The sequence below is a fragment of the Equus przewalskii genome, chromosome 27 (genome assembly GCF_037783145.1).
Source record: "Equus przewalskii isolate Varuska chromosome 27, EquPr2, whole genome shotgun sequence".
Classification (NCBI taxonomy): Eukaryota; Metazoa; Chordata; class Mammalia; order Perissodactyla; family Equidae; genus Equus; species Equus przewalskii.
This window is the reverse complement of record NC_091857.1, coordinates 16,461,760-16,486,186: the sequence shown is the minus strand read 5'-3', so window position 1 is coordinate 16,486,186 and position 24,427 is coordinate 16,461,760.

Here is a 24,427-nt window from a genome sequence, read left to right as displayed (position 1 = left end):
AGAGACATTTTTCCAAAGAAGACATACAAATGGACAACAGGTGGATGAAAAGATGCTCAACATCACTCATTATTAGGCAAATACAAATCAAAACCACGAGACATCCCCTCACACCTGTAAGGATGTCTGTTATTGAAAAGACAGGAAATAACAAATGTTGGAGAAGACGTGGAGAAAAGGGAACCTTTGTACATTGTTGGTGCAGATGTATACTGGTACAGACACTATGCAAAAAAAGTATGAAGGCTTCTCAAAAAATTAAAAGTAGAATGACCATATGATCCAACAATCCACTTCTGGGTATAGAGCCAAAGGAAATGAAATCACTATCTCAAGAGATATCTGCACTCCCGTGTTCACTGCAGCATCATTCATAATAGCCAAGAGATGGAAACAACCTCAGTATCTGTAGATGCATGAAAGGATAAAGAAAATGTTATAAACACACACACATACACACACACGTACACACACACACTGGAATATTATTCGGTCATAAAAAAGAAGGAAATCTTGCCATTTGTGACAACATGGATGAAATGAACCTGCATGACATTATGCTAAGTAAAATAAGCCAGACAGAGAAAGACAAACACTGTATGGTATCACTTATATGTGGAATCTAATTTAAAAAAAAGTTGAACTCACAGAAACAGAAAGTAGAATGATAGTAGCCAGGGGCTGGGGATAGAGGAAATGAGGAAAGGTTGGCCAAGGGGTACAAACTTTCAGCTATAAGATGAGTAAGTTCTAAGGAGCTAATGTACAGTATTGTGAGTTAATAATACTGTACATTGTACATACTGTATAATACTGTACATTGTACAGTTAATACTGTATTGTATACTTGAAATTTGCTACGAGAATAAATCTTCAGCAGTCTCACAACACACACACAAAAATAACTGTAAAGTGATGAATGTGTTAATTAACTTGATTGTGGGAATCATTTCACAATGTATACATCTATCAAATCATCACATTGTACATGTGAAATATATTATAATTTTATTTGTCAATTATACCTTGATAAAGCTAGAAAAAAACAAAATACAAAAAATGAGTCAAGAACACAAAGCAAAAGAGAATTCATATGCAAAACACAAACAACTGAATGGAAAATATTTTAATTATTTTTTATAAGGGGCTAATACTATTATTATATAAAGAGTTCTTATAAAATATAGCAAAAAAGTTCCAATGAAAAAGTGAGCAGGGGCCAGCCTGGTGGTGCAGTGGTTAAGTCCAGGCACTCCCTCTTGGCAGCACAGGGTTCATGGGTTCGGATCCCGGGTGTGGACCTACACATTGCTCATCAAGCCATGCGGTGGCAGCATCCCACATACAAAACAGAGAAAGACTGGCACAGATGTTAGCTCAGGGCCAATCTTCCTCACAAAAAAAAAAAGTGGGTGAATAAAATAAGCCAGCAATTCATAAGATATGAAACGCAAATTGGCATTTAACATATGAAATAATTTCAATTAGTAGTAAAGGAAATACAAATTACGCAACAATTAAGATATTATAACTTATCTATCCAATTAACAAAGATGAAAAATTAATGACAAGATGCAGTTTGAGTGAAGATGTGGGGAAATGAACTATCTCAAGCCCTGCAGAAGTTGTATAAACTGCTACAAGAATTCTGGAGGAAAATTTACAATTTTTACCTAAAACGTTAAATATGTATACACCCCATAACTAGGAAATATCATTTTTAGAAGTGTATCCCAAATAAATAACCAGATAAATTCATAAGATATATGTATGAGGATATTTATTAAGACATTTAAGACAATGTAAAGCAAAAATGTTGTAAATGCCCTAAAATTAGAAACTTTGTTAAATGACACATAGTATATCGACGCAATAGAATATTATGAAACCACTAAAAAAGTTAATACTGATTGTATGGTTATAGTCCTGGAAAGATATTTATGACATATTTGAGGTTAAAAATAATGCAGCTTAAATGGCATCTTTTTTAAAGATAAAAAGAAACAATTCTAAAATTCATGTCGAACCACAAAGGACACCAAATTGCCAAATCAGTCTTGAGAAGGAAGAACAAAGCTGGAGGCATCACATTGCCTGATTCCAAACTATATTGCAAAGCTACAGTAATTAAAACAGTATTGTACTGGCATAAAGACACATATATTCTATGGAACAGAATTGAGAGCCCAGAAATAAACTTATATGTATATGGTCAACTAATCTTCAATAGGGTGCCAAGTACACACAATGGGGAAAGGATGGTCTCCAACAAATGATGTTGGAAAAAGTGGATATCCACATGAAAAAGAATGAAACTGAACACTTATTTTACACTATACGTAAAAATCAACTCAAAATGGATAAGGCACTTAAACGTAAGACCTAAAATGGTAAAACTCCTAGAATGAAACATGGGGGAAAATCTTCATGACATTTGTTTTGGCAATGACATCTTGGATATGACATCAAAAAGTATAAGCAACAAAAGCAAAATAGACAAGTGGGACTACATCAAACGACACATTCCACTTGTTATCTGTTTATGATTAAATGTTGAGAAACTTGTATATCATTCATGCCACAAAGCAAACTCAGTCCTTCTCAACTTTTGCTTTCTTTATAAAAACGTTTTATGGAAACCCTTTAGATGTTTTTAAATACACATAGGATTCAAATTAGCTGATTAGTGAAAGATCTGGGGGTCAGAGTGGCCTAAACTGGATAATCCCCTCTCCTCACAAAGTAATTCAGAGATACAGCTCTTCTCGTGGGGAGGTAGCATGCCAGGAAACACTCACATACTTTCAATATACCTGAGTTGAAAAAAAACAAAGTGGTCTGTTTTAAAATATTTGTCAGGAACTCAAGAAGTGAAATCCTGATTTGTTTCTCCCTCTGATGTGATGTGGAATTACTGAAATTTCTTTCTAAAGTAAAACAGTGAAAACTACCTTCATATCAACCAGCATGGGAGGTATATAATATCATTCTTAAATATTAAGAATTAGAAAAATCTCTACAAAAACTAATAATAAAAAACCCCAAAGAAATACATGGACCTGTGTCAGATGAACACATCTGTCTTTACAATTTGGTTTTTATAAATTTTTATTTAATTTTTCTTCTTTCACAGTTAGTTGGCTAGTAAATAACAGGACCATTATGTGAAATTTTATTAATCTTCTACTCCTTTAGCCTTCCCCAAGATTTCTGTACTAGGTGTAATAAAAATACATTGCAAGTAGGTAAGTTGCTTAGCCACTCAGAAAAAAGATGTTCAGTATGAGGTAAAGCTGCATAAACTCTAACCTGAATTACTTCCATCAGACTCTCTTTACCTATCTATCACACATGCTTTTCTCAAACTCACAGCATTGTGTATACACAACTTTGTAAATGTTTGATTTATTGTTCCTTTCTTTTCCCCAGAGCTCAGCTGACTTTGTTATTTCTGTTGGCACTTCTAGGTGCCTTGAGACAACTGACATTTGCAAGACTTAACCTGAGCCCCCCAGCTACAAAAGCTTGGAGGCCTCAGCTGTCACTTCGGTTTCCACGGAAACTCAAATCAGATTGCCAAAAAGGAGGTTAGTCACTTAAAAATTATATTTTTTTAAAAGAAAGAAATACTGCCCACCAGCATCATATTATTTGAAACAGTGCTTTGTTGAAAGCCGTTTTCTTGTTTTTAAGGATTAAATATCTGTTTCCATGGTAGCAGATTAATAAACTCTGAAGACAGAGCTGAGCTCTGAAAGTTCCTTCTGGCAGCACCTACACATTCAGAGCCTATTGTGCCCATGAGCCACATGCAGTCTGGGGCTCCAAATGCATGTTTTCAAGCAGTAATAAAGAATAACTACTTTGTTTCTATTCATATATGTTTCCCATAGATGGAATACATTAGTTAGATACACTAACAGGAGGGTTTTTGTAATAATAACAATAGTAATACCTACTACTTATTAACTGTCTACAGTGGGACTGAAAATGTGCAGGGGGCTTTACGTAAATGAGCTCCGGTCCTGAATAACAGTCTCCATTTTACATGGAAATTGAGGCTCATTGAGGGTCACATAGGTACTGACAACAGAGGGAGCCATGATTCAAACTCAGATCTGGGCCACACTGAGACCAGGGCTCTTCTCTCACCCTTTTCAAAGTGAAAAATGGAACAGAACAGTTTGTCCCTGTCCTCACTCCCAACATGAGCCCACGCACACATAGTCACTCACACACACAGTGTATTTTACGGATTCCATCCAAATAGTGTGAATGAGGTGAGAGGGAATCAGACTTTCCAGAAGTGTTTAAGACTGTTAGTTCTCACTCTGACCAGGTCATGAAAAGAATGTCCAGGTCCCCTGAAGCCCAAAAATGAAACCTAATCTCACAGAGCTATGATCTTTCAATGAAATGCAGCACAGCGTCCTCTCCCTCTTCATATCTTACCCTCTCACTACCAACCGAAACCTAGAATATAACCTACAACAGTCATAAACTATGGGCTTTATAAATAACATAGGTGTGCTGGTTTATTTTCATGTTTTCATTTTTTTGGTGAGGAAGATTGTTGCTGAGCTAACATCTGTGCCAATCTTCCTCTATTTTATGTGGGACACTGCCACAGCATGGCTTGACAATCAGTACTAGGTCTGTGTCCAGGATCCAAACCCACAAACCCTGGGCAGCTGAAACAGAGCATGTGAACTTAACCACTACACCACTGAGCCAGCCCCCAGTGTGCTGATTTAAATGAATGAATAACTTCATTTCATTCTTAATCAAATGACAAAAATATTAGTCCATTCAAATGACTCCAGCAGGAACTGAATAGGTACATTATTTTACCCTACAATAATGTTTTTCTGACTTACTCGAGAGTGCACATTTCTACTGTGTAGTCAAAGGCATAGTGACCACACGTTCTTCAGTAAATTAGATAGGAACAGTAATGGTCATTTATGTCTGATTCTAAATTAATTCCGTCAGGGTTAAAAATAAACCCCCAAAAACTCTGAGGACATACTTCGTAGAAATTGGATCCATTTCAATGTTAAAACAGCTGTCTTCCACATTTTTTCTCAGGCAAAATGTAGATGGGAAACTGATATAACAGATTTTGTCTCCAGGCAAAATGAAATGGCTGATTTTAATGTCAGTACAGGAAAAAAGAAGTGGGCAGTTCCCAAAAGAGCAACTCAGTGCTCACTTCTAATTTATGTCAATATTTTTCTACCGAAGTAGGAAAAGAAACCATGGAATGGAACATTTTTTTGAAGGAATAAAGTTGAGGCATCTCTGGCTTCACAATGACACACTGTTTATCCTTGAACTACTCAGATTCTTTGGAACAGGGGTAAAGTTATTTCTAATTTCAAGAGCTTAGAAAACATGCCGTAAAAGGCCTAAGCGACATTTAATTTGAAGATACAATTACGTTTCCTAAAATCACAAGTGCCTTTCCAAAGACCAAACATTTTGAAAACCAATACAGACGTAATTCCTCAAGGAAAGAAGTGATTCCAAACAAAATAAAAGTTGCCATTTGTAACTCATTACTTCCAATGGTCTGCTCCTTCAATTTTCAGATCTTTACAAGTGACGCTTAGAATTTCCAGTGCTCTGTGCTCAGCCACAATGTTAATCAGCACAGTAATTCAAATGAAGCTACAATAAACCCAAAATTTGTAGCAATCAAGGAAAATGTATTCCAAATGGACAAGCAAGACATTTTTTCAAAACTTGCACTTAATTAGTGCTCAGCCCTGTGGCCATATGGTTAAAGTTCCACGGGCTCAGCTTTGGTGGCCCCGTTTTGCAGGATCCCAGTGCAGACCTGCTCCGGTCACCAGCCACACTGTGGTGGTGCCCCACACAAAAAAAAATAGAGGAAGATTGGCACAGATGTGAGCTCAGGGCTAATCTTCCTTAAGTCGAAATAAAAAGAGTAAGATTGGCAACCAATATTAGCTCAGGGTGAATCTTCCTAAGGAAAAAAAAAAACAAAAAAGCCACTTATACTTAATTATATTTGCAAAGTTATAAATTAGAACCAAGAAATCAAAGTAAAACTAGCCTATGGCAGAAATAGGAGGTAAAAAGACCCTAAACTATAGTTCTGCATGATTATTTACCCATTATTCCAACTAAGCGGAAAAAGGATCACTAAACAGGGAATCTTGGACTTAGAGTAAATTTTATCTAACAAAAAAGTATCAAGAATTCCCTCAACTATCCTTCTAAATTGACAAAAGTTTCTCCCTCTTCTACTCCTCTTCTGTCTATGGTAGAGAGGCTGGTCCCCCAAAAATGCCCATGACCTGGGGCCAGCCCAGTGGCATAGTGCGTAAGTTCTCATCCTCCCCTTCAGCAGCCCAGGGTTTGCCAGGTTCGTGCCAGGTTCAGATCCCAGGCACAGACTTATGCACTGCCAATCAAGCTATGCTGTGGAAGCATCCCACGTACAAAATAGTGGAAGACTGGCACAGATGTCAGCTCAGGGCCAATCTTCCTCAAGAAAAAAGAGGAAGATTGGCAAGAGATGTTAGCTCAGGGCTAATCTTCCTCACACACACACAAAAAAGTCCATGACCTAATCCTTGGAACCTATAAGCATATTACCTTGCATGGCAAAAAAAAGAAAAAAAAAAAAACACTTTGTAGATATAATGAAGGTTACAGACTTTAAATAAGAAAGATTATCCTGGCTTATACGGGCAGGCCCAATCTAATCTCATGAGCCCTTCAAAGCAGAGAATGTTCTCCAGCTGGAAGAAGATGAGGAAGGCAAAGGAGATCCCAAGCATGAGAGGGATTCAACACACTGTTGCTGGCTCTGAGATGCAGGAGCTCATGAGCAAGGACCCGAGAGAAGTCTGTTGCAGCTAACAGCAGCCTCAGCCAACAGTTAGCAAGAAAACAGGAGTCTCAGTCCTATAACCACAAGGAATTGAATCGTGTCAACGACAGGAATGAGCCTGTAAGTGAATTCTTCCAAGAGCCTCCCTATAAGACTTCAGAGGTTGACATCTTGATTTTGGCTTTGTGAGACTCAGAGCAGAAAACTCAATCAAACCAACTAGAACCTCTGACCTACAGAACTGTGAAATAATAAATGAGGTTGTATTAAACAACTAGATTTGTGTTAATTTCTTACACCAACAATAGAAAGCAAATACATCCCCAACCCAAAATCTTGTTTTCCCTTCACCTCCTACCTTCCTTTTACCTTCTTAAGAAATTAAAATCAGCCAATCACGTCTTAGGATAAAATCTCAAAGCATTTTCTTTCTGCATTGAACAATCACAGTACTCAATGCCTATTCTTGAAAAGCACCTCTTGCTCTTTCTGGAAGATACAAAATGGCAGGGTGTAAAGAACTAAGCAGGGGAAAAGGGTGAAGTTTCCTCATTTATAAGTTGGAGAGAATGCCAGCTCTCCTCCAAGGTTGGGAAATGAATGAATAGCTTGTTAGTGTGGTCGAGTCAACCTTCTGCTACTATACCAGGTAAATCTCCAGTGCTGTTCACAGGGTTTTCATGGCCAATTTTTTCAGAAGTGAATGGCCAGATCCTTCTTCCTAGTCTGTCTTAACCTGGAAGCTCTGTTGAAACCCGTCCACCATGGGTGACTCTTCTGGTGTTTGAAGTATCAGTGGTGGCACAGCTTTCAGCACCACAGCAACCACAGGATGACAACTGACAGACAGGTGCTGTGCGTCCCTGACTGGCATGCGAACTAAGACTGTGGCTGTGGGATCACTGAATCTTAACCACTAGGCCACCAAGGCTGGCTGTAAAAGCACATAGAAAATATTTGATCCATCTCAGTCCCTTCGTCCATGGCCTCCTTAAAGCTTTCTGGGAGTTGCAATCCCAAATTCCAGAAACCGTTTCTACCACTCTATCAATAGGTGTCTGCACAACGCAATGAAAGTTTATATGACAAAGCTGAAAACAGCTTTAAATCTTCCTGGAAAGCATTTCCGAGAATCATCTCATAGAAGTCAGGCCTGATGTCCCACAGCGACTAACTGTGCTTGCCAATGACTCAGATGATAGAAAGAAGAGGATGTTCCTATTATTTCAAGTTTATTGGTTTACTGGCTTTCTTACAGCCAGAATGGCAAAAATACAATTTGAAATGATCTTAATAAATTAGTGAAAAGGAATATATTCCAAAAATCAGAGTATAAAGAGCAAAAGGAGTAATTAAGGACAAGAGCAGAGCAGTAAAAGCTGAACAAATGAAGATAATCGGCCCGATTCTAATGTAGAAAATTATAGTGTAGAGTACATGCTGACAATTTTGTAGCTAAAGAGCTGTTGGGAAACAATTACCAATAATTTTGAACTTGGTGAATTGGTTGAACTTGATGAATTGATTGTTAGGTGAATAGATTAAGGGGAGAATTGATTTTCAGAGATTTAGCCAGCTTCTCATTGGCCATGAAAGGTACTCAATAAATATTTTTTGAATGAAGGGTGAATATTGGTATTATGCTTGGCCTTAAATTTAGCTCTGAAATCCCTGGAATAATACATTATTGTGATTAAAATAAAGAGGATTGATTATCTACCTGCCCCTTTTCCAGACATCTAACTAAAAGTATAAAAACTTGAAAAAGAAAACTAAGTAAACTATTGTCTATTAATCCACCAGTTTTCTAGTTTCACCAAGTTAACTAAAGTTCATCTCTCACAGAAATGTTAGATGACAAAATATAACATAGTCTGTGTAAAAATATAACTCATTACATTAACTTGAGAATCATTCATGATTCCAAATCATTTTAAAATCTGTACTGGACTTTCATAAATAGTCAAATAATAGTTGATGTTTAGGGTTCTCATAAGGAGTGTAAATTTTGAGGGCTTCCTGTGTCCCTTGTATTTATTAATGACTGACCGTAATTCAACATAAGAATCACAGATTCTTGGATGTTGGAGCGAGGCTGCCATGTGAGCATGGGCAGAGAAGGCCTCATTGAGGAAACGACGCTTAAGATGACGGTAGCCCTCGAAGGATATGGTGTTTCCCAATAAACAGTGGAGGTGGAGCACTCGTGGCAGAATATACATAAGGAAGATTGGAGTCAAGGCCTTGAGGTCAGGAAAAATTGAGTGGGTCTGAGGAACCAAAAAGTGACTGGTGTGCCAAGACCGTGATGTACAAAGAAAAAAGTAACACGATATGACATAGGAAATCAGGCAGCAGTCAGCTCTTACAAGGCTTTGTGGGATATTTCAAAGCAGTTAGATTTTTTTCCTAAGTACAGTGGGAAACCTGGGTTTAGGGTATATATATTTCTTCTAAGTTTTTCTTTTAATTTATAGTTCGATTTTATTGTAATGATTGTTTCTTTTATTCTTAAAAAGTTGCGTATAAATTTTTTAAAATGATAACATATCTACAATATATTACATCTTAACTAACATGAAGAAATGTCACTGGTCTTTCTAAACAGAACTTCAAATGGCTGTCTTGAACAATTAATAGAATAGGTCCTCTGTATATATTGAAAGGATATTTTGACTGCCTCAGCAGTAATGTGTGTTCTCTGTAAAATCGTTTGATATTTGGCAATGCCTATTCCCCTCACGTAATTCTTCTGCACTTATTGACTCATTAATGAGACTTTCATTATTGATTAAAGATGCTTTGTTTTGCCAGGAATTATCTCTTTTGATGTATTTTTTACCAAAACAACCTTTAAATGCCTACCATATACTATAAAACAACACAAATTTCAAGATTTTAAAACTGATTTTCATAAAGACAATTTTAGCAAAAAGTACTTTGTAAAATTTATTTCCTATTTCCGTGGATGACCAAGTTAGGAGATATTGACATTCTTATTTCAAAAAATTGGATTTATGCTAAAAATTCTATAGACCAGACAGGCATTCGACATTCAACCCACTTGATTCCCTACTAATCAGGTTATTTATTATAAATGTTATTTCGCTTCATCATATCTGTTTGTTGTTATTATTGTTTTGTTTTGTAAAACCTCACTTATTAGTCAAAGACTTACGAGGATTCAAAATGGTATGAGATTGGTAGGAAAGTATAAGGCCACCAGAAAGAGAAATTAAAATAAAAACAAAGACCATTGTTCCCAGAGGAATCTCACCATGAGGCAAAGGAGCAGAAAGGCCACTGTAATTTCTCATTACATCTGGATTTTATCTGAATCTACCCTCTATATGTTTCCCCAACCCATCCCTTAACTTGATCTTCCATGGCTAGAGATTGACAAGCACAAAGAAGAATAAAGTGGAAAAGAGAGTAGGAATAAAGAGAAAAAAACTGCTAATTCCTAAGTATTGTTTTGTCCAGGATGTATTTTCTGGTAGACATTAATCTAACAAGGCAACTTAGTAAGAAGTTTACGTATTTCTTGGGACAAAAGACTTAGAAGATGCCTAGTAATCAGATCTTAAGCTTCCAAATAAATACCAATAAGGCCATTGGACGGGAATGTCTTGGTCTGGATCGATCAACATTCCCGAAAAAGTCTTATTCTCTTTCAGTGAGGTATTACTCACTACATCACTTATGAAATTGATGGTAGCATCCTACACACCTACTTTATTACAGTAAATGTTGAGTTTTGGCAGAATTCCTTTCTTCTCTTCTCGACTTTGAAGCCATTTCGGAAATGAGACAGAGAAGACAAATAGATGGAAATAAAAATATTGACTTTATTTTTATAAGCTAATTGGAAAATGTGAATCTAGTTCTGTGGTCAAAAGGCTTACTAACTCCCCTGCTCTCACATCCCCACCACCTATACTCACATATACACACTTTATACTTCAGGAAGTCCACCAAAGAAAATTCCAAATCTGCATAATAGATGCACTTATCCGAGGTTGGTCACTCACATTGGCCCAGAGCAATGTAAGAGGGAAAAGAGGCTTAATCTCCAGGGTCCAGTCGAGAAAACAGACCTAGATATCGCTTATCAATTAGGAAACTCACTTTGTTTCAGGGACGTGGCAAATGGAAAAAGGTTCCTCCCATATGAGGCTCAAAGAGTAGACCCCAAGAATTCTCCAGATAATAAAAGTTAAGAAACCATAAGTTGCATCCACCTTTAGGATATCAAAATTCATAATCTAGATTTAATATCATATTAATACCTCAAAGAACTCTCCTAGATATTTTATACTATTATTTAAAATATCATACTGTATCTCCAGGATTTAGGAAGAATGGAGGAAAAGCCACTTCTGTACATTTTCTAAACTGCTCACAAAATAATGATGTATTTAAACAGTTAATTTTAGTCTTCTGGTCGTAAAATTTTTACACACTGTCACTAACAGAAAAAAAAATGATAGATTTCCTCAAAAAGTAAAATGTAATATAAGCCAATATTTCTTTCCTAATAACAAAAATCAGCATTTGGGCTAAAGAGTCACCAGTTCTGTTAGCTGCCTGCAAATTTGTTTCATATAACATTTTTATATAGATGTGGTATTCATAATGCAACCTTAGTATACCCCGTCTCCTCTCCACCTCACGTTTTCCTCTTAATTTTTGTCTTTCCATACATTCGCTCTACTCTCTCCTTCTGAGGACAGACGTGAATTCATAAAATTTAAGAGATATCAAGTGTTTGCCACTTAATTTCTATATTATCATAAAGTGTGCTATAATTATAATTTGTGCAAGAGAGTGAAGTATTTTTTCTTTTGATACTTTAACTTAAGAAATCGCAAGTAAATATTTAAGATAAAACAAATATGGGAAGAAAACCATCCAAGACTTTGACATTTAAAGCAACTTATTTATGCTTTCAACCTATGAATTAGAAGATTTCAGGGGAGCAAGAGCTTCATTTAATCATGCTGAGCAAAAGAACAAACTGACACTACTAAAAGGAGTGACTTAGACAGACACCCTAGGTATCCACATTCCGGGAATATATCATTTTCTGGACAGTTACAAGAACACCATTGATGGCTCCTGGCAAGCCCCTCACTCTGGAGCATAAGAAAACTCTTATTCCTAAAAGTTTTTTGATTTCTAAAGTTGAAAGGCATTCAGTAACAATCACTGAGCTCTGAAATGACACAAGTACAAAGTGCACGGGAATCAACACTGAGAATAAGATAAAGATCTCCTCTTCCATCTAAGAGAAATGTGGTGAGAAATTCCAAATGAACTCCACACTGAAGCCATTGGTTACCATTTGATGAATGCTTATTGGTGTCCACTGTGTGTTTGTCACTGTGCTAGACACTTGGGAGAGGGGAAAGGGAACTCAAAGGCTGACAAAGCATAGGTGTTCCTTCATTAAGTTTACCCCAATTTTGTTGGGGGTAAATCTGACAAATAACAATATCATATAAAGGGTACTCAACAACGGGTACCAATAATGTGTTCTGTGTTATATCTTTGATTTTTAAACAAGCTTTGGAGGGATATTTATAAGAAAATGAGACTATAAGGAGGAAGGACTGGTTCTCATATGTGAGCCATCCTCTAGAACGAGAGAGCTTTGGGGGTTGGTTAAAGTTAGGTATAAGCTGGCTAACAAGAGATTTCAACAGGTAAGACACATAATCCAAATATAATCATTGACACAAAAAGCCAACCTGAATGATCTAAGAAGCAGAAGGGTATCCTTTCAAACGTATAGGGAAATACAGAGAATAACAAGGAATAGAGGAGAGGTGACTCAACCAGTGCAAGGAGACAGGCAGGCAGAACGTGGAGCACTGGGCAGTCCACAGCTACCAAGATCCCAACCCATACGCGGGGTTCAGAAACACCTGATCTTCTTTCAAAGACAGGCAACAGAAGACAGGTCCCAGATCTTGAGCACCTGTCCTGTCTGTGCCTGTGAAGGCAGATTCTTGGAAATGGCCCTGAAAAACCTGGGACCGGATCTGTCAATGTGAGTTCTCAGCAGGCTGAAGTAGACTATGCCTATCGGCAGAGGGGTTCTGGAACATAGGGGTTCTAAGCCTACAGAAGAAAGAATTAGGAGGAATCTAATAAAAAAGGGGAAACTGTAGATAAATTAATTTTCTGCTTCTCGCTGTTTGGAGCAACTGCAAACAAAAGTACTTCGATTCTAGCCACCTTTCTTGCAAAGGAGGAAGAAACCATGTGCCAAGAAAGTACTATGTGTAACATCTTTGAGTTTCATACAAAGCCACTCTAAGTACAGAGAGGAGATCATGAGTCATGGAAAAAGATGTACTATTAATGCCAAAAGAAGCATGAATGACCAGGAACATAGCTAAATCCCTGGCTTTTAGTAGCAGAGGAGGCTGAGAGGACAAAACTATGGACAGGTCCCTGAGAGCTGACTGTTGTGTAGAAGAGGCTCTATCACTCTTCCCCACCCAGCACGCACAATTGCCAATGCCTGAGAGAAAACATGCATTCCCAAATGACCTGAGAAAAAGTCAGAATGGCCTCTAAAGTGTTCTGGCACCAATTCCAATGTGTTGGGGGGCAGGTGGGGTTCCCACACCAAGCAATTCTCTGATACCAGGTGGGTGTCCTATAATTCAACTCAATTCTGACACTATCTACCAGGAGATAGCATCAGATCCCACAGGTTAAGGGCTCAGTGCCATAAGACTGTCTCTCCCTCACTTCAGATGCCAGCCACAAGTCCAGGTTATCATCTGCTCTTCTGACTAATTATAGATCAGAGGTTCCCACAGCCTCCTCCTTGGGTTTGATTAATTTGCTAGAGGGGCTCACAGAACTCAGGAAACTAGTTTACTCACTAGATTGCTGGCTTACAGCAAAGCATAGTAAAGGATACAAACCAACAGCCAGATGAAGAGATACCTAGGGCAAGTATATAGGAAGGGGTGCAGAGCTTCCATGCCACTCTCCCCGAATCTCCACATGTTCACCAACCAGAAGCTCTCTGAACCCCGTCCTTTTGGGTGTTTATGGAAGCTTCATTACATAGGCATGATGGATTAAATCATTGGCTATTGGTGATTGATTCAATCTCCAGCCCCACCTCTCCCTGGAAATCAGGAGGTGGGACTGAAAATTCCAACTTTCTAGTCATGGATGGTTCCCCCTCAACCAGCCTCTATCCTTAGGTGACCTAGGGGCTTTCCAAAAGCCACCTTATTGACATAACAAAAGACACCTTTATGACTGCCTCAGGAAATTCCAAGAGTTTCAGGAGCTCTGTTTCAAAAATGGGGACAAGAACCAAATATATATTTCTTATTACAAATCACAATATCACAGCCTCATGATGGAGGAATTAACAATGAATGTTGCTTTCCATTGCCACTGGAGTATAAAGAGATTTTCAGGAAAATTCCTGCATCTATGTAAGACAAACATCATTTTAATGTAGACCATTGGTCTACTCATGGGTTCTGAAGAGACCTGGATTGAACTATGTGGTTAAGTGACCCTCTGATAAGTGTCAAGCAACAAGGTAGGCCTTGGTCCTGCTATGATTCTGCCCTTCAAAGAAAGGGCAAGACTATGGGCCCATAGTAGGCACGTAACACATAGTCCTTGAGTATATGAATATTGATTGATTAATTGATTGATTGACCCTGGACCACTAGAAATATATCAGAGACTGCTTGAAATAAGACTCTAGTTTTAGAAAGAATGAACACATCTTTGCACTTCTTTCTCCTTCTCCCTTCTCCGAATCCCAACTATACATCTCCTGTTGAAAGAAGGGACCTTCACAAGTAGCAATAATATTGTTAATGAGTAGGAGGCATTTTGAAGAACATAGTGGGACCTGCTGGGCTCATTCAGGTCAGAAAATCTTAGAGCTTGACGTAAGTCCAAGAGTCTCTAGTTGTGTAAGAAAACCCAGGCTCCTAAGAAGAAACTGTGATGAGAAAACTAGGGCAAAAAACAAAGACACTCTGAAGCTAGAATTAAGATTCTTCACAAAGGAGAGGATATTATAGGGTGTTCCAGGAAGACAAAGAATTTTTTATGTACAGAAAATTAAAAGGACATGATTCCCGTTTGGATCATATTTGTGTAGTCACCGAAAAAAAGATTAATTTGTATCATTACCAAGTGCACTATACTAATAGTCCCCTAATTCAATTCTTTGAATTGGAAAAATAAAACTTCAATGATCAAAATAGGTTGCCAGCCACATGAAGAAGCTCAGAGGAAAATGAATCTTATCACTATTGAACCCAAAGGGGCTTCTTAGGGACTTTTTGCATCATTAGACACTGGAGCAAACGGAAATTAGCAACAACAGAGGCCCAAGAAGGGATCACTCCAGGGAGTTACTAAAAAGGAGCCAACCACCTACAGAATCCCCTACTTGAGGCCCTTTTCTCCTCTCAACGAAGTGAATTTCTATAACTCTACAAAAGATGAATGGAAAAACCTGTGAGACAATTCTGGAATTGTGGATACATGAAGAAAACAATGAACAAGCAAAGCAACCAGTTCAGAGGCTTACACCCAGTCCTATACTTCTTGATTATAATCCACGCTTTTAGTACTTTTCCTGTGGTTGAGGTGACCTGAGAAATAAGAGCTAGACAAGTAAGGACTCAATCAGTTTCCATCTGAATAGATCAATCAAAAAGCCTATTGAAACGCTGAGAAATATTGAGAGGTAAATGATTTTTCTCTCTCCCTGCCCCTGATAACTCAGCTCTTGCATATTCCTTCAAATTCTTCTTCTCAGTAATACCCACCATGACCCCAGTTTGGAACTGTATTTCTACAATCACTGCTAGAACTAAATGGCACTTCCTTCAGGACTCTCTAAATTTAATCCAAGACTAGATTCATGAGCCCAAATCCTAAGTATATTGCCTGAGACCGTGAATGCCATCTCTCCATCATTTCTTATATGATGGATAACCCCCGATATGCAGCTGTGGATTCCATAAAGCACACAGAATATTAAAATGTTTAAGAAATTATATTTTTATAATCGTGTATACAAAAACTAGGAATTCCCATTTGTGTCAGAACCACAATCCAACCAGCCCAGTTTCCTGTTGTCAAAACGTCTCCTAAATTTTTTTAAAATCTGAGCTTCCCTTAATAGCCATTTATAGCTCTGTCATTTAATAGAATAATGAGGCAACTTTAAATTTGAGATATCTTGCTCATCTAACTCAATTTTTATTTTTGTGACAAAGTGACCCTGGATCATTCATGCATTCATCCTTATCTCCCTTTACTAAATTTGATTGTGTTCCTTTTTAATGTTGTGTTCCTCTCATAATGCCACTATGCTAGAAATTGTGAGATACAATAGTGAATAAGATGTGGGCCCTATGTTCAAGAAACTCACACTCTAGTAGAATAAAGTGTTGTGCAACCATCTGTAAGTTAAGAATTAAAATATTGCGTTATAAGGATATGAACAATGTGTGGCAGAAGCCCAAAGGAAATAGCAATTTGTTGTAATGAAGGAGGGAGTGACATTTGAAGATTGACTAATCTATCAATAAAAATTAAAATAATAATAATGATAGAAAAAGAAGGAGGAAGAGAAAGAGGACGCAGAGGAAAAAGAGGAAAGAGGAGGAGAAAGAGAAGAAGAGGAAGAAAGGAAGTAAAGGAAAAACAGTGAATCAGAAAGATGGGCTACCTAAGGTGTGAAGAGATGAGACAGAGATGAGACCAGACGGATTCCAGCATATGGTGAATGTTGAATCTGAAACTACTGAGCTTGAATGTTTTTCAGCACACGATTGAAGGACCTTCGAGGTTTATAGAGTGGAGAGTGACAGAATTCCCCATTGTATGTTTTAGGAAGAAAATTCTTATGACTGGAGACTGGATGTGCATGTTTTGAAGAAGAAGAGGGGCTAAGTACAATTATTGCTGAAAAAGGACAATGACCATGTAAATGGGAAATTAGTGGTTTTACAGACGTCGTGTAGATGAAAATTCCAGATGAAACTGAAATGTAAATTCAATTATCCTGTGAATAGTCTTTTCCAAAGTATGAGTCTAAATGAAGCAGAAATTTTCAAACTGTTGTTTACTGATTGTTTCCAGATGTTCTTGGCTTCTACTTTATTTGTCTACATGTAGCAAAGCGAAGTGCTAAACAGGACAAGAGGGAAACCAGCAGTTGCTGACCTAACACATCTGTGGCACCCCGGCATATACTAAAAATGGCAGCTGGCAACTATCTGGTTAACTTGCTCAAAATAGACGAAGCAAACAAAAAGTTATCTAAGATATCCAGACTGACAGTCAAAATGGATTGTGTTAGACGGACCAAAAGTGAAGTGAGATTTTGGCGATGTTTATAGACATTCACTGATCGTTAAACCAGGAATTCTTTGTCTGAAAAATAATCCTCAACCTGTTGGAAACAAAGAATTCAAAACAAACCTTTTTAAAACAAAGACTGAAACAGACTGGAATCAATTCTTACATAAAAGACAACACTCCCACAAATACGAGTACATAGAACACTGACCAACTTCAACTAGTTTAGCTTCTTAAAGAAAGATTATTTTAATCAAACTTTGCTCAATAACAGATTCGGCACTGAGCGTGTGCCAGGTAGAAACCCAAAGCCCCAGAGTGACTCCGGAACCAAGAATCTTCAGAATTGTTGCCACCTGAGCCTTTTACGAAGCGAGAAGTCCTTCAATAAGGAAAACCCAGCTTCCAGCAGCCCAAGCAGCTTGATTACCATATGGGACTCATTTGAGACTAGCCCATTAGCTTACATGGGCGCAGCTGCAGTTTCGTAGCCCCCGACTCCTTAAATTTCACCCCAACCTTGGATCAAGGAGACAGATTTGAGAGCCTTGCTTCCTGTCTCCTTGCTGGTCAACCTCACAATCAAACTCTTTCTTTTCTCAAAAGCCAGTACTGTGGTACTGCCTTCTATGAACATTGAGCAGCAGGGCCTTGCTCCGTAACACTTACTCTGAAAAAAGGAAATTAATTACTCCCCTTTATACGATAGTTGCCAGTTCACCTCCACTGAACACTTTGCTAAACTAAATCGTTGGCTTCTTTATTTATCAAACTGAAATAGATTTAAAAAAAAAAAAAGATTGGAACCTGAGCTAACAACTGTTGCCAATCTTTTTTTCTGCTTCTTCTCCCCAAATCCCCCCATTATATAGTTGTATAACTTAGTTGTGGGTCCATCTAGTTGTGGCATGTGGGACGCCGCCTCAACGTGGCCTGATGAGTGGTGCCATGTCCGTGCCCAGGATCTGAACCCTGAGCCACTAAAGCGGAGCACATGGACTTAACCACTCAGCCACGGGTGGTTTAGGCATTTCCATGTATCATGCTATGTGTGTAAGTGTGCGTGCTTGAGTCTGTGTATGTATTAATTCCACAGATATTCTTTCTGTACTTTTAATTTTCTTTTATTCTGCATATATAAATTTTATGGCCTTTTGCAGGTCATTTACATGTAAAATATGAAACACATGTATCTATCATTCTCTAAATGAGATGGATTTGATAGATAAAAGATAATTTTTTTATTTTATTTCAGCTTCAAAAGTAGCTTTTCTCTCTCGAAGGAATTTCAAAACATGCATGTTATGTTCATTTGTATAATCTCTGCTTTAACAAGTCTCTTGATTAAATACTGTCACAGTCAAAGATGGATAACAGGGTGTGATTAGGCACTCTGAATACATTTTCCCATAACTGTGTATGTTTGTGATTTTTTGGCAAGTTGTTTTTATTCATGGGAGAATAAAAGCCATTAACAGATTAAATATAAAATGATGTCATTTTAACCAAAAGCTCTTTATTTTTCTTGTGCTTTTCTCTGAGCATTAATGCAAGAGGTCATAAGCAGGTGAGATGGTAGGAGGACCATCAGAGGCAGAGCAGTGTGGTGACACGTATAATAGGGAGAAGCTTTAAAAAGATGTAGAGGCCAAAGGCAGAGAAGAAAGAGGAGATAAAGGTCTCTCTCTGGTCAGAAAGATGATGCTAGGATGGTGCTATCTTCTGGAATTTCCTCAGTCTGACATCTTTCTAAAAAAAATAGAGTATGTAAACTCTATTTGACAAATAGATTAGCAAATTAGAAGGGTTTTTTGTTTTTTGTTTTTTTTTAAGATTGGCCCTGAGCTAGCATCTGTTGCCAATCTGTTTCTTCTTCTCCCCAAGGCCCCCCAGTACATAATTGTATATTCTAGTTGTAGGTCCTTGTAGTTCTGCTATGTGGGACACTGCCTCAGCATGCCTTGATGAGCTATATTAGGTCCACGCCCAGGATCCTAACCTGCGAAACCCTGGGCCACGGAAGTGGAGCACAGGAACTTAACCACTCAGCCACAAGGCCAGCCCCAAAGGGTTTTAGCTAACTCAACTTTGGGATATAATCTCTGAAGTAAATAGCCATGGATACCTAGAATGGAGTCCTTGGCACATTCAACTTGAACAGAAGAATGAAGGAAGGAAATCCTTTTGTAAACACTTTGGGGGAGAAGAATTAGTTGACTACATTTCCACGAAGGAAGTGTTACTTCTTAGCAACAATTCTCACTAGATTTATTAATTACTCACTATATTTGTGACAACGTAATTTACTTTCTCAAAGCTTTTTGTATTTCAGGGAAAAAATACTACTTTATCAGCTGGGCTTGCTTCCAGTTTTTCTGAAGTTTCTTTTTAATGGTCACATCCAGCAACAAAATAGCTCCCCATGCCCAGGTATTGATATTATGTGTAATTACTCACAGATGGCCAGTGAGCCACCCCGCCCCAGACAGCACAGACCCATCCTCAGGGTCAGCTTGCCCGTCAGCATCAGATCTCTGCAAGAGAACTCTAGAGAATCCATGTTTCAGACTAACTGTCCAAATCCACCTTCAGCTCTTAAGAAAACTGCTTTCACACCAAAAATGTGAATAAATTAAAACTCTGACCTCTCCTCCAGCACAATGAAATAGAATTGATTATACCTTCAATTCTTCACCTTGGAGAACAGAAGTTCAATTTATCAGAAAAAAAATAAGCTATATAGCTACTTATCTGCTCCAAAGTGCAAAAAACAGAGCTTTTAGGATAAGTTTAGGTTACAGAGGATAAATGTTCTTGATTCCACATTTTTGAGAATGGTACAGAGAAAATGCAAGTTCTTTCTCCTTTCCCACGCCCTGGAAAATAGGTCCCTGGACACTTACCCATTGACCTCGGGGGTAATCCAGCCCCACATATGGAAGACCCTGAATTTACTGATGTGGTTTGATTTGCCCACGACCAAGAAAATTCCTAGAAACTTCTGTTTGTGAAATTGAATTTGTCTTTCTTCCAATTCTTTGTAACATCTCCAGCTCTTTTGATGTGGTCACATTAGAGACTGAAGAAGAAACAATGAAAACCTCAGGGGAAGCAAACACTACTCTCTTTTTTCTTCTCAAAATAAGTCCATTCACTGTTGTCCATTCTTTTTATGAGCTCTCATATACTAAGAATTTATATTCTTAGTATTTATTCATTTGAATAAATTTATTCAATTTATTTCATGCAAAGCTTGTTTATATTTGAGAAGCACTGTCACCATCCATTAGCCTTCCTTTAACAAAAACCATATTAGCAATATAATCCAATTTCTAAGACATATTTTAAAGGTTTTGTTAAGAAATGTGTTTGTAGCCTGCTCACTGGAGATGGCTCTTAAGGATTAAAAATCACAGCTTAGGAACTGTGACGAGTCAATAAATCTGACTTTGCTCAAAAGCAAGCATAAGGATCGGCTTGGGATAGGTAAGTTAGATGATATCCTTTCCCTAGTCACTACTTCATTTACTGATCTTGTTTGAACGCTTGCCCACAACATTTTCCCTGGACACCTCTGAAAGGATTTTAAATAAGGATGCTTTTCTGTGAGCCATCTGGCAGCTTCCTGGAAAGCAACAGCGAAAGATGTCCCTACTCACAGAGATTGATTAGATTCCCAGAGGAACCTTTCAAAGCTGGTCATTTACAACAAGATGCTCACTGTGGGCCAAACTTGCTTTTAGGTAGCTCTGGCTGAACTGATATGAATTCAGGCAATCAGCACTTCACAGATAATGAGCTCAATTCTCAGACATAAAAAAAAGGGGTCAAAGAACAGGCTACAATAACACTGAAGTCTTATGCAAAAGGAAAGAGGCAAAAGAATCTCCATCAAAGAAGATGAACACTCAGATACAGTGTACTATTCACTCAGTAAGCATTTATGGGGCACCTACTATGTAGTAGACATTATTAGGCACTAGAAATACGGGAATGACAGAGGCACAATCCTTGCACCCCAGAAGCTCATGGTCTTATAAAGGAGAGAGCCATATAAGCAAATATATTACAGTTTAGTTGGAAGATTATTGAAATAATACAGAAAGTAAAACATAAAAGACAGACGAAGGTCTGAACTAAGCCCAGTGAGAAATAAACCCAGCAAAAAAAAAAAAGAATACGAACTTAAGAGACAAGTAAACAAATACTGGTTCTTGAAGACTAACTGGATGTGGAAGGAGTGGAGAGAAAAGCATTCAGGTTTGGGAGACTGAAGAGGGAATGCAGCAGATATAGACAAGAAGCCTGGAGGAGAGGATATAGATTCGAGAGTCATCAGCGTGTCAGTGCAGGTTAAAGTCATGCAAAGAATAATAGTCTATTATCCTGTAAGAAAAGGGAAAGACCAGGAACAGATTCTGATTGACACCAAGTTTTAGGAGATAACAGAATAAGAGAATCTGGTGGTGGAGACTGAGAATTAAGAGTCGGCGAGGGAGGAGACCAAAACGCAGTAGTTTCTGGGATGCCAAAAAAGTTTCAAAACAGGGAGCAGTCGATTGTATCAAATGTCTCAGACAAGTTAAGATAGGAACTGAAAAATATTCCTGAGATTTGAAAATTAAGAAAATGCTGTTGAACTTGGCCAGAGCAGTCGACATAGCCTTGAAAGCAATGTTCCATGCTGGGACATTGGTGTTTAAGGAGCCATTTAGTTTATCACCCAACATAACCTTAACTGAAGAACTTAACAAGTTATACTGGCTGAGAAACTAGAATATTTATTCAGTGCTGAGTCTCAGCTTTCACACAGAAAAATTCAGGCCAGCTATAAGAGACAGAGTATTTGTCAACTTGCCCAAAATATTCTGAATCCAGTAAGCTTAGATGCTGGTAGTGCTGGTGTGCAGGGTCTTGGTAAGACCCTGGTGGCAGGCATTAATGCTTTGTTTGCTGCATCGTGGAGAGGTCTAGGGCATCCCTGAAGGGAAGGGCTGGAGCCATGGATTGGAGGGGACGTAGTGGCTTTTTACCAAGAGCGTAGAAATATATCAACAATTTACCGACCTGTAAGGCCATATCAACATGTACAGAGCAATTATCAGCCCTCAGATAACTAACAAGAAAAGTTGATCATGTAGATAATTTCAACTTGAAGGCATTAGTTTTTTAATCTTAGAGTGGTAAGCGGTAATGTATTTTTTTAAATGTATTTGTGTATTCTTTATTCAATAAATACATACTGAATATGTTTTGCATTGTTTCAGAATCCAACATTGTTTAGACAATGGGAGATCTAAAACAGGTGGAAGGCCACACTCTTGTGACCCTAAATTTCATTCAGGGAAACAAATTGTGTATATCTAAAACAAATGGCAACAATTACTAACATCTAAACAATAGCGTGAGAATGAGAAAAAAACAAGTAAATTTTGTATAAATCCTGGTGGAGCCAAGCTCAAGGGAGTGATCAGGATGGGGTAAGCTTATTTAAGGAAGGCTTTCAGAGGTGAGACGTGCTGAAAAATAGGGTGTTCAAGGAAATACTTTCTTTGTAAGTGAAACTGAAACTCTTTATTAGCCCTCTGTGCTCACATTTTGTCGCTAAGTAAACAAGAGTGAAACTTTAGAGTCAGTTGGTAGACTAAAGCAAGCCCTTGACTCAACAGACCAGAATCCCATGCCTTTGCAATTCTAATCATGGGAACCTAGGAAAACAATCTGCCTTTTTTTTCACACTCAACTAGCTTTATGTGTACAAGGACATTTGGGATTACCTGCTTTCTAATATCTCCTCCAATTCCAGGAGTCTGATCTTCCAATTCTGAGATTCTAAGGCCTCTCTGGTTGAAGAACAAGACAACATTAGCTGACTCTTTGGTTTGAGTCACCAAAGAGTCAATTAAGGTGAAGAATTACATGCTGGGCTCTGACAACAGCATTTGAAGAGCAGATGCATACATGAAACCCTGCTACATCATCTACTATAGGATGGGCTTCTCTGTCAACTCTTCACCCTGTAGTCATCTGCTTCCCCATCATCTCCTCACTGTTCACTAATCATGACATCAGTGCTGATACCACTGTAGTTTTTGATAACACTTTACCACATAGCCACTAATATCTTTTAAAGGGTAGTAATCCCACGTTAATTTCCTGAAAATTCTAAACATGATTACACTGAATATATTTGTTACAGTATCGAATCTCCTGTTTTTAATCTAAACTATCATTTCAAAATAACATCCAACCTGTCCTAAGCAGGAAAGTAATTTTCTATCTCTCTTACCTGATAAGACTTACTTTCTCTAAATTACAAATATAAATGCCAATTGACTCAAACTACGGTCTGTTAACTTTCAGAAAGTAAAAGAAGAAAATAAGGTAATTTTCTATAAGTGAATTATAATCAAGTTAAAACTTGTTTACTTTAAAAGAATAGATTTTTTTTCTTACTCATAATAAATATTGTAGTCTATGACTCTTTGCACATTTTCCTTTTTTATTTACCTTTATTTGAGAAATGAGAATTTTCTCAAGTTAATATTCATGATCAAACTCCATGATTTTCATCAAAAGTCAGAGTATAGAATTTCTTGAAGATTTTTTCTGAATTCCAAATGGCCCATGGATTTAGAAAAGAGATTTCCTTAAACTATGTCCCCACATTATCAAATATCTGTGTAGATATTGAGAAATGGTGAGGAAATGATAAGACCAAAGCTTAATGACCGAGTAAAGTTTATTGGGAAGCCCCAAAGACACACACATTTTCCACTTGAGCCAAGGATTCACCATTGCTCTATTTTTATTCCATAACCTGGCCTTGATTATTTCCAAGGGTACAATCAGAAGAATGCAGGAGGTTTGGGATACCTGATACCCAGGAGTAGAAGCTGAGGGCAGAAATATTTTGTACACTTCTCACCTCAAAGACCAATTTTAATAAACTGTGTCCCTTCTCCCTGCTTTTTTTTAACCTTCCTATTTCTTTATTTCCTTTTAGTGAGTGTGATTGCATCCTTAACACAGAAGGAGCGAGTATTTTCATCTTTATGGGCAGGAAAGAAAGGGCAAGTTGAAGAGACTCAAGGACAGGAAAGATATCCATGGAACAGAACAGTGTCAACCAGAAAAGACAAGGAAATCAGGCTAAATACCCCAATCTTGCAACAAAACAGAAGGAACACTTTC